The sequence below is a fragment of the Dasypus novemcinctus genome, chromosome 12 (genome assembly GCF_030445035.2).
Source record: "Dasypus novemcinctus isolate mDasNov1 chromosome 12, mDasNov1.1.hap2, whole genome shotgun sequence".
Taxonomy (NCBI): Eukaryota; Metazoa; Chordata; class Mammalia; order Cingulata; family Dasypodidae; genus Dasypus; species Dasypus novemcinctus.
Genome location: NC_080684.1, coordinates 48,831,076 through 48,838,866, shown reverse-complemented (window position 1 = coordinate 48,838,866; position 7,791 = coordinate 48,831,076).

Sequence of the window (7,791 nt, the reverse complement as noted above, 5' to 3'; positions counted from 1 at the left end):
CTCATTAATTAGTTCTCGCAAATTCTGTATTTCTTCTGGGGCTTTGATCTATTCCTTTGTTTGGGCCATGTCTTCCATTTTCTTAGTATGGCTCATAATTTTTTGCTACTCTCTAGGCTTCTGATTAGGGTGGTGAGTTTATTCTTACACTCAATTTCTCTCTTAGGGATTTAGTGGCTAGAGGCTGTTATTCCTGTTCTTTGGTTCTTCTTTCAACCTGTGTCTTTTAGATTATCCTGTTATTTGCTCAAGACTGGCCTTGAATCCAATAATGCATTGCATACCCACTCCCTATGGCCTTGGGGAGGGAGGCTATAAAGGCCTGAAAAGCCTCTCTTATTTACTTTAATTTCCTCACTCGCACTCCCTTGGTCCTCCAGCAGATGTCACTCTTTGGTAGCCCTCTCAGTTCAGTGCCTGGTGGGAATGTGTTCACTGTATAAGGATCAGATTACTGTGGTAGAGGATCCTGCCTGGAGGCTGAGTCTTGTCATTCAAACATTCTTAGAGATAGTTCTACAACCTTCCCTGGCAGCTTCTTCCTTTTTCCCAGGTAGGAAATAATTCCACTACCCTCTGTGCCCTCAACAACCAGTCCCAGTTGGTAGAGAGGGAGATTGAAAGGGCCAGATCTCTTTAGTCCCGGGGAGGTAGATCCCTGTGTCCTCCTTCATCTGTTGCTTCCAGCCCAGAGGCCTGAGAGTTTAAGTGTCTTTAGTGTGGGGAAAGATGGTGGCAATAGCAGCCATCACAATTATTTTCCTTTGTCCCTCTCTCTTCTGGGCATTATCCAACCTTCCCCTGGTGTCAAAACCCCAGAAGATGTTTTTCCAGGCTGTTTCTGCCTGTCCTCTAGCTATTTTTCTGAGAGAAAAGAGAGTCCCATGTCCTTCTAGTTGCTATTTTCCCAGGAGTCCCAAGTTTTCTATGTGCAAATGTAAGGTAAAAAGTTGGGCAAAAAAGAATGGAGTTTTCTTTGTCTATTTTGTGGCTGTTGAAGCCTACGTAAATAACATACAATTGTCCAGAGAGTTTTGAGAGGACTGATACTGAGTTGGGTTATTTTCCCAAACTGGGTCACTTGTATTTCTATTCTACTGGGTCTCTATAATTAAACCTCAAATGATGCTTCTCCTGCATGCCTGTCTTTTTGTTAGGCTGGGTGTAATCTTAAGATTCTTGAGTATGCGTGTTCAATATATGTTGAAATTTGGCACCCACAATTATTTTGGGATAATAATAAAATTGAATTTATTTAGGTTATAGAGTATTCAACTTTCTAAATAACTTCATCTGCTTTTCTCCTCCTTGGGCATTTGATAGTTCATTAGCACTCCTAGTAGAGATAGGAATGTAAATTAAAGGAAATGAATTTAAAGCTTTCTGTGAAGGAAAACAAAAAAGATGCTTGAGGGTTTTGTATGGATGTGGTGGTTTGAAGCTGTATGTACCCCAAAAAAGACATTGTTCTGTTTTAAGTCTTTTGTGGACCCCAGAAAATCCTGTTCTTAAAGCAAACCCATTCCTGTGCATGTAAACCTGTTGTATGTGATAGGGCCTTTTGGTTAGATTCAATTGAGGGCACTTTTGATTAGGTCACTTTTGATAGATTGCTTCACTTAAGGGCCTTTGATTATATTGTGGGACTCTTTGATTGGACTGAATTCAGTTGGGTGCCTTTGATTGGAATATTTCAGTGAGGCATGACTCAGGTTATAATCCTTTTAAACAGGAGTTAGAGTATATAATTAGGAACATAATTTTAAAACCTCTGTTCTATTGGTAATTTTTTTTCTGAATTGAATGTTGTATGGGTGAAAGGGGTTGACTAAGTATTGGTAGAAAATAAGTTTATCTGACATTCTTTTTAAAATAGCCTTCTGCCAAGTAGATGTGAACTGTGGTCAGTTTATACATTTGCTGTAAGTTGAATCAAAGGAAATGAACATAGAGTTTTATTTATTCAACCATTTATTAATTTTCAAAATAAAATTAAGTCTGTTGAATGTCAAAGCCAATATGTTAATAGGGGAGAGAAAAGGGCAGTTCTGATTTGTGTTTCAGTTTAGATAGGTTTGCACTCAAATAAATAGATACAAAATATTTCCTGTTATAGATCATTTATTAATACTGAACTCAACTTAGATGCATAAAGAAAATAGATGCTATGTAAGACTAATCTCAAGGAGGTTTATTTTCAATTGATGAGAAGTACCCCAACAGCTAGTTTTTCCTATGATTTACTTTATTCTAAATAATTGCTAGCTTTATAAATGAAAATCTGCTCATCAGCTTTAGCAGAAGAATGCAAAACTTAAGTCTTACAATTCTGCAAATGCTGCAGTTTGCTTTAAGTAGAGATGATGTGCTGATGATGTTTTGTCCCATTGCTTACTTGATAGGTACAACTTTTATTTTTGATAAAAGGTTTTAAAGAGCAAGACAACCTATTGGATGATATTTGTCATAGCTGCCTGGCAAGCCAAGATACCTGGGGAGGAGAAGGAGAGAGAGAAAGTTTATTAAGGGGCTCTAAGACAGTTTTGAAATTGATGAAAATGTTTATTTTAATTGTGATTATGATTTCATGGGTATATACATATGTCAAAACTCATCTGTGTATACTTTAAATGTATGCAGTTTCTTGTATGTCAGTTATAAAGCTATAAAAAAAAACAATAAAAATAGAAACGAAGTTACCAAAACACAAAATTATTTAAAGTACAAAGCTCAATGTATCTTTAGTTTTATTTCATAGATTTCCCTAAGAAGAGAGTGTTTGATTTAAGACATTAGAAAAATAACTCAGTGTTGTCTAAGGGCAAGAGATATGTGTTACAAACAAAGAATCTGGAATTGTAAATAAAAGAGAGCATATATGTCCCATCTTAAAAAGAAAGAACAAAATTGGAAGTCTCAACACATCTCAATGTAAAAATTTACTTCAAAGCTACAGTGGTCAAAACAGCATGGTCCTGGCACAAGGACAGTGTATATAAATGGAATGGAATTGAGAGTTCAGAAATAGACCCTCACATCTACTGCCAATTGATTTTTGACAAAGGTGCCAAGTCCACTCAATGGAGAAATAATAATCTCTTCAACAAATGGTGTTGGGAGAACTGAATATCCATATGCACACCATATACAAAAATCAATTAAAAATGGATTAAATATGTAAATTAAGAATCAGAGCTATAAAATTCCTAGAAGAAAATATAGGGAAACATCTTCAGGACCTTGAGTTAGGCAAATTTCTTAGACTTTACACCCAAAGCAAGAGCAACAAAAGAAAAAATAGGTAAGTTGGATTTCATCAAAATTAAAACTTTTGTGCATCAAAGGACTCCATGAAAGTAAAATGACAATCTACAGTATGGGAGAAAATATTTGGAAACCACATATCCAATAAGGGTTTAATATCCAGAATTTATAAAGAAATCCTACAATTAAACCACAAAAAGAAAAACAACCCAATTAAAATATAGGCAAAAAACTTGAATATTTGGATATTTTTCCAAAGAAGATATACAAGTAACCAAAAGCACATGAAATGATGCTCGACATTATTAGCCATCAGGGAAATGCAAATCAAAACTACAGCAAGATATCATTTCACACCCATTAGAATGTCTACTGTTAAAAAAAAAAAAACAGAAAATAAGTGTTGGAGAGGATATGGAGAAATGGGATCACTCATTCATTGTTGGTAGGAATGTAAAATGGTACAGCCATTGTGGAAAATAGTTTGGTGGCCCCTCAAAGAGTTATGTATAGAATGACTATTTAACTCAGCAATCCCACTTCTAGTTATATACCCAAAAGAATCAAAAGCAGGGAGTAGAACAGATATTTGCACGTCAGTGTTCATCGTGGCATTATTCAGTTGCCAAAAATGGAACCAACCCATGTCCATCAACTGATGAATGGATAAACAAAATATGGTGTGTTTGGAATGGAGTATTATTCAGTTGTATAAAGGAATGAAGTTCTGTTACATGCAACAACATGGACGAACCCTTAAGACATCATGTTGAGTGTAATAAGCAGACACGAAAGGACAAATATTGTTGATCTGACTGATATGAATTCATTGTAGTAAGCAAATCCGTAAAGCCAGAAACTAGAATACAGGTTATAAGCAGCCAGGGTGAGAGTAGGGAATGAAGAGTTATTTTGTAATTGGTGCTGAATTTCAGTTTGGGGTGATGGAAAGTTCTTTGCTGATGGTAATAAAACATTATGAATACATTACAATATGTATTATATATCTGAATGTGGTTAAAGGGGGGAAATTGTTGGTAGTATATATATTACTAGAACAAATTTTAAAAAAAAAAGACAACCGGGGAGTGCCTACTGCCCATGTGCAAGTCCTGGGTTCGATCCCCGGTACCTCCTAAAAACAAAACAAACAAATAAATGAAAAAAACCAACTCGGGGAGGTGGTGTAACTCAGTAGTTGAGCACCAACTTCCCACATATGAGGTCCTGGTTTCAATCCCCAGCTCTGGTATTTAAAAAAAAAAAGAAAGACAACCATAAGACTGTACATAAATGGTAAACTTTTATATAAACTATGGACAGTAGTCAACAGTACAATAAGAATAATATTCTCTTATTAACTGTACCAAGGTACCACACTAATGTAATATGTTAAAAATGGGTCAGTTATATAGGAACTCTGTGTTTTCTGCATATTCTTTCTGTAAACCTACAGCTTCTCTAATAAAAAATAAAATTTGAAAATACTCATTTGGAGTGAAACATCAATGGCACTTCTTCCCATTTGCCAGAGTGCCGGTGTCAGCTCCTAGAGAGCCTGTATTTCCTCGTTCTGTGTCCTGTCATGCAACACCGCACATAGAGCATCAGTACTCTTTAGGTCTTGTGCTCTGGGGAATATGCCAGTATCGGAGAGAAGGAGGGGATTAACCCAAACACACAGTGTTATTTAGTCTATCATTGGAAGAGAATAAATGAACTTAAGAGCCACATTTGTACTTTTATGCTTGCTTCACACTTGTAGATATATATGTGTGTGTGTGTGTGTGTGTGTGTACATTTCCCCTGGTTATATTAAGTATATTTGCACTGTTTTGATTTATCAGTTTGAGATTGACAATAGTCCATAATTCACAGTAACTTCATAGTGAAACTAAATGTACCACTGTCATTTATTGAGTAATTTTGGATCTCACAGAAAGCATAATGGATACTGTGATGGAGCTTATTTTGCCTGCCATGGCTCCAGAGGAGCAGGACCCTAATCTCAAACGTAGAAACTATTTGATAACTTCCCTTATACAAAGCCCCAGTCCTCCCCCATCCTACTTCCCTCTCCCGGCAAAAAAGCGTCCTTACTGAGAAACCCTCTCAATTAGATAATGAGTGATACTCTGATTGTTTTTCTGAGTAAATTCTGGTTAATGTAAACAAATTATCTTAACCAACTCATATTAAAAATGACTTCAGGATACTATAATGTACTTCATTATAGGAAAGGTAATTAAATCTCCTTACTTTTTTTTTTTTACTTACCCAGGATTATCATATTTAATACCAAATTTCAGTCTCTAAAAGTATAGAAGGGGAAGCAGATGTGGTTCGAGCATTTGCACTCCTGTCTAGCATATAGAAGGTCCAGGGTTCCATATGCAGGGCCTCCTGGTGAAGGCAAGCTGGCCTGTGTGGCAAGCTGGTCCACGTTGGACAGCTGCCCCGTGCAGGAGTGCTGATGCAGCAAGATGATGCAACAAAAAGAGACACAGAGGAGAGACAATAAGAGATGCAGCAAACCAGGGAGCTAAGGTGGCACAAGAGAATGATTGCTTCTCTCCTGCTCTGGAAGGTACCAGAATCGGTCGCCTAATGAGAATACAAGCAGACACAAAAGAACACACAGCGAATGGACACAGAGAGCAGACAATGAAGGGAAGGGAAGAAATAAATCTTTAAAAAAATTTTTTAAATTTAAAAAATTAAAAAGAATAGCAGTAGAAGATTAAACAATGTCTACTGCCCTCAGGAAAACACCATATATTTAAGGGTTATTATTATAAAATACTTATGTTGACACCTTGTTCTTTTCATCTGCCAAATTCTGTGTAAATAGGCCACTGTCAGAACCATTTTGGTTAAATTGAAGACTCTGGTCAAATAGGGTTTATTTTAAGTGATCAATGACTTTTAAAAAATCTCAGGAGAATAAATCATTTAGCCTAATGAAACATTTAATATCTCTCTAATCCTGTTTTCTGAGTTTTTCTATGAAAATTTATCACTGAGGACTCTGAGAATGGAATTACAGCATGGTATTAACATTACCATTTCATACCCACTAGAATGACTACTGTTATAATGAAAGCAAAACAGAAAATATCAAGTGTTAGAGAAGATGTGGAGCAACAGGATCATTCATTCATCGTTGGTGGGAATGTAAAATGGTATTTTATTTCTTATATTTATTATATTCTTTTCCCCAGAAAGAGTTGGGATTCTCTAATGTAAGAACTAAAGTAAGATTCTACAGCTACAAGAGTTTGGAAAATGTAGATATAAAGGGAATAATTTTCTTCTTTTTTCCAATTTCTGCAAACACATACTGTCTAGTTTGTTTTACATAATGGGTCCTCTGCTTGTATACACAGAATCTCAAAGATGAAAGGGTTTACCATCCACCCTCTAAGAAATGACTCACCGTATCTGTTTATGTTGAGTTCTCAATGATGGTGAGCCATGACGTTTGATTCTAGTTTTTTCAAAAGGAAGTATTTGTACTTTAAAAGGTAAAATATAAGGATATTATTTCAGAATTGGTTATGGTACTGTTTGAGAGTTGGATGACACTAATTTTTCCTAAAATTTTTCCTTGAAAATAAGCCAAATCTCAGCCTGGACAAATCACCTAATAGTATTTATTTTCCAAAAATGGGCACTATAATGACAAATTGTTTGAATACAAGGTGCTTAATAAAGATTTTGATTAATAATACAAGATACTGCATGCATTTTTTGTATTTTATAAGTAATAGCTATGTGTATAAAGTCACCTTCCAACAAATAAATAATTATATATGGGCATTTCATGATTTTTAGATACAACTATCATCTTACCTTTTAATTAAGGTACTTGACGTTATTAGTTTTTTTGGTAGCACCGTGCATCTTAGAAGATTGAAGTAAAATGCTGTCAAACTGCAGTGTATGGCAGCATTAAGACTTTGGAGTAGAATAGATATGCATAAGATAGAAAACTGGCTCCAGAGCTTAACTAGCCTTATTTTATAGAACGATATCAACTTATAGTTCATGAGTTGTTGTAAAGACAAAATGGAAATATGTATGCCCAAGACTTCACCCACTGCCAGAGGGGACCGTTAGTGGTGAACTATTGCTGATCTGTGGGTCTTAAAACAGGCTTGTACACTGTTCCCGGAGAGTTAGAGAGAGGGAATAAGCAGTTGTGTTTGCAGCTACTCTACCCTCCAAATGTTTACTCTTTTCTCATCAGCACTTTTCAGCCCCATAGTTCAGAATGGTGCAAGCCATTCTCAGAAGTTGAAATGTTTTATTAACATCACTCCCACAGAACTCTTTGAGGAAAGGAAATCAAACTGATGAAGAGTAATAGATTATGTTAGCATCAGACACAAAGTTCAGTTCTCACTGCTTCTTTTTCTTTTTTTTATTTGTCCTTTTTCTAAAAGATACATCAATCACAAAAAAAATGTTACATTAAAAAATATAAGAGGTTCCCATATACCACATATCCCACCCCATATCCACTGC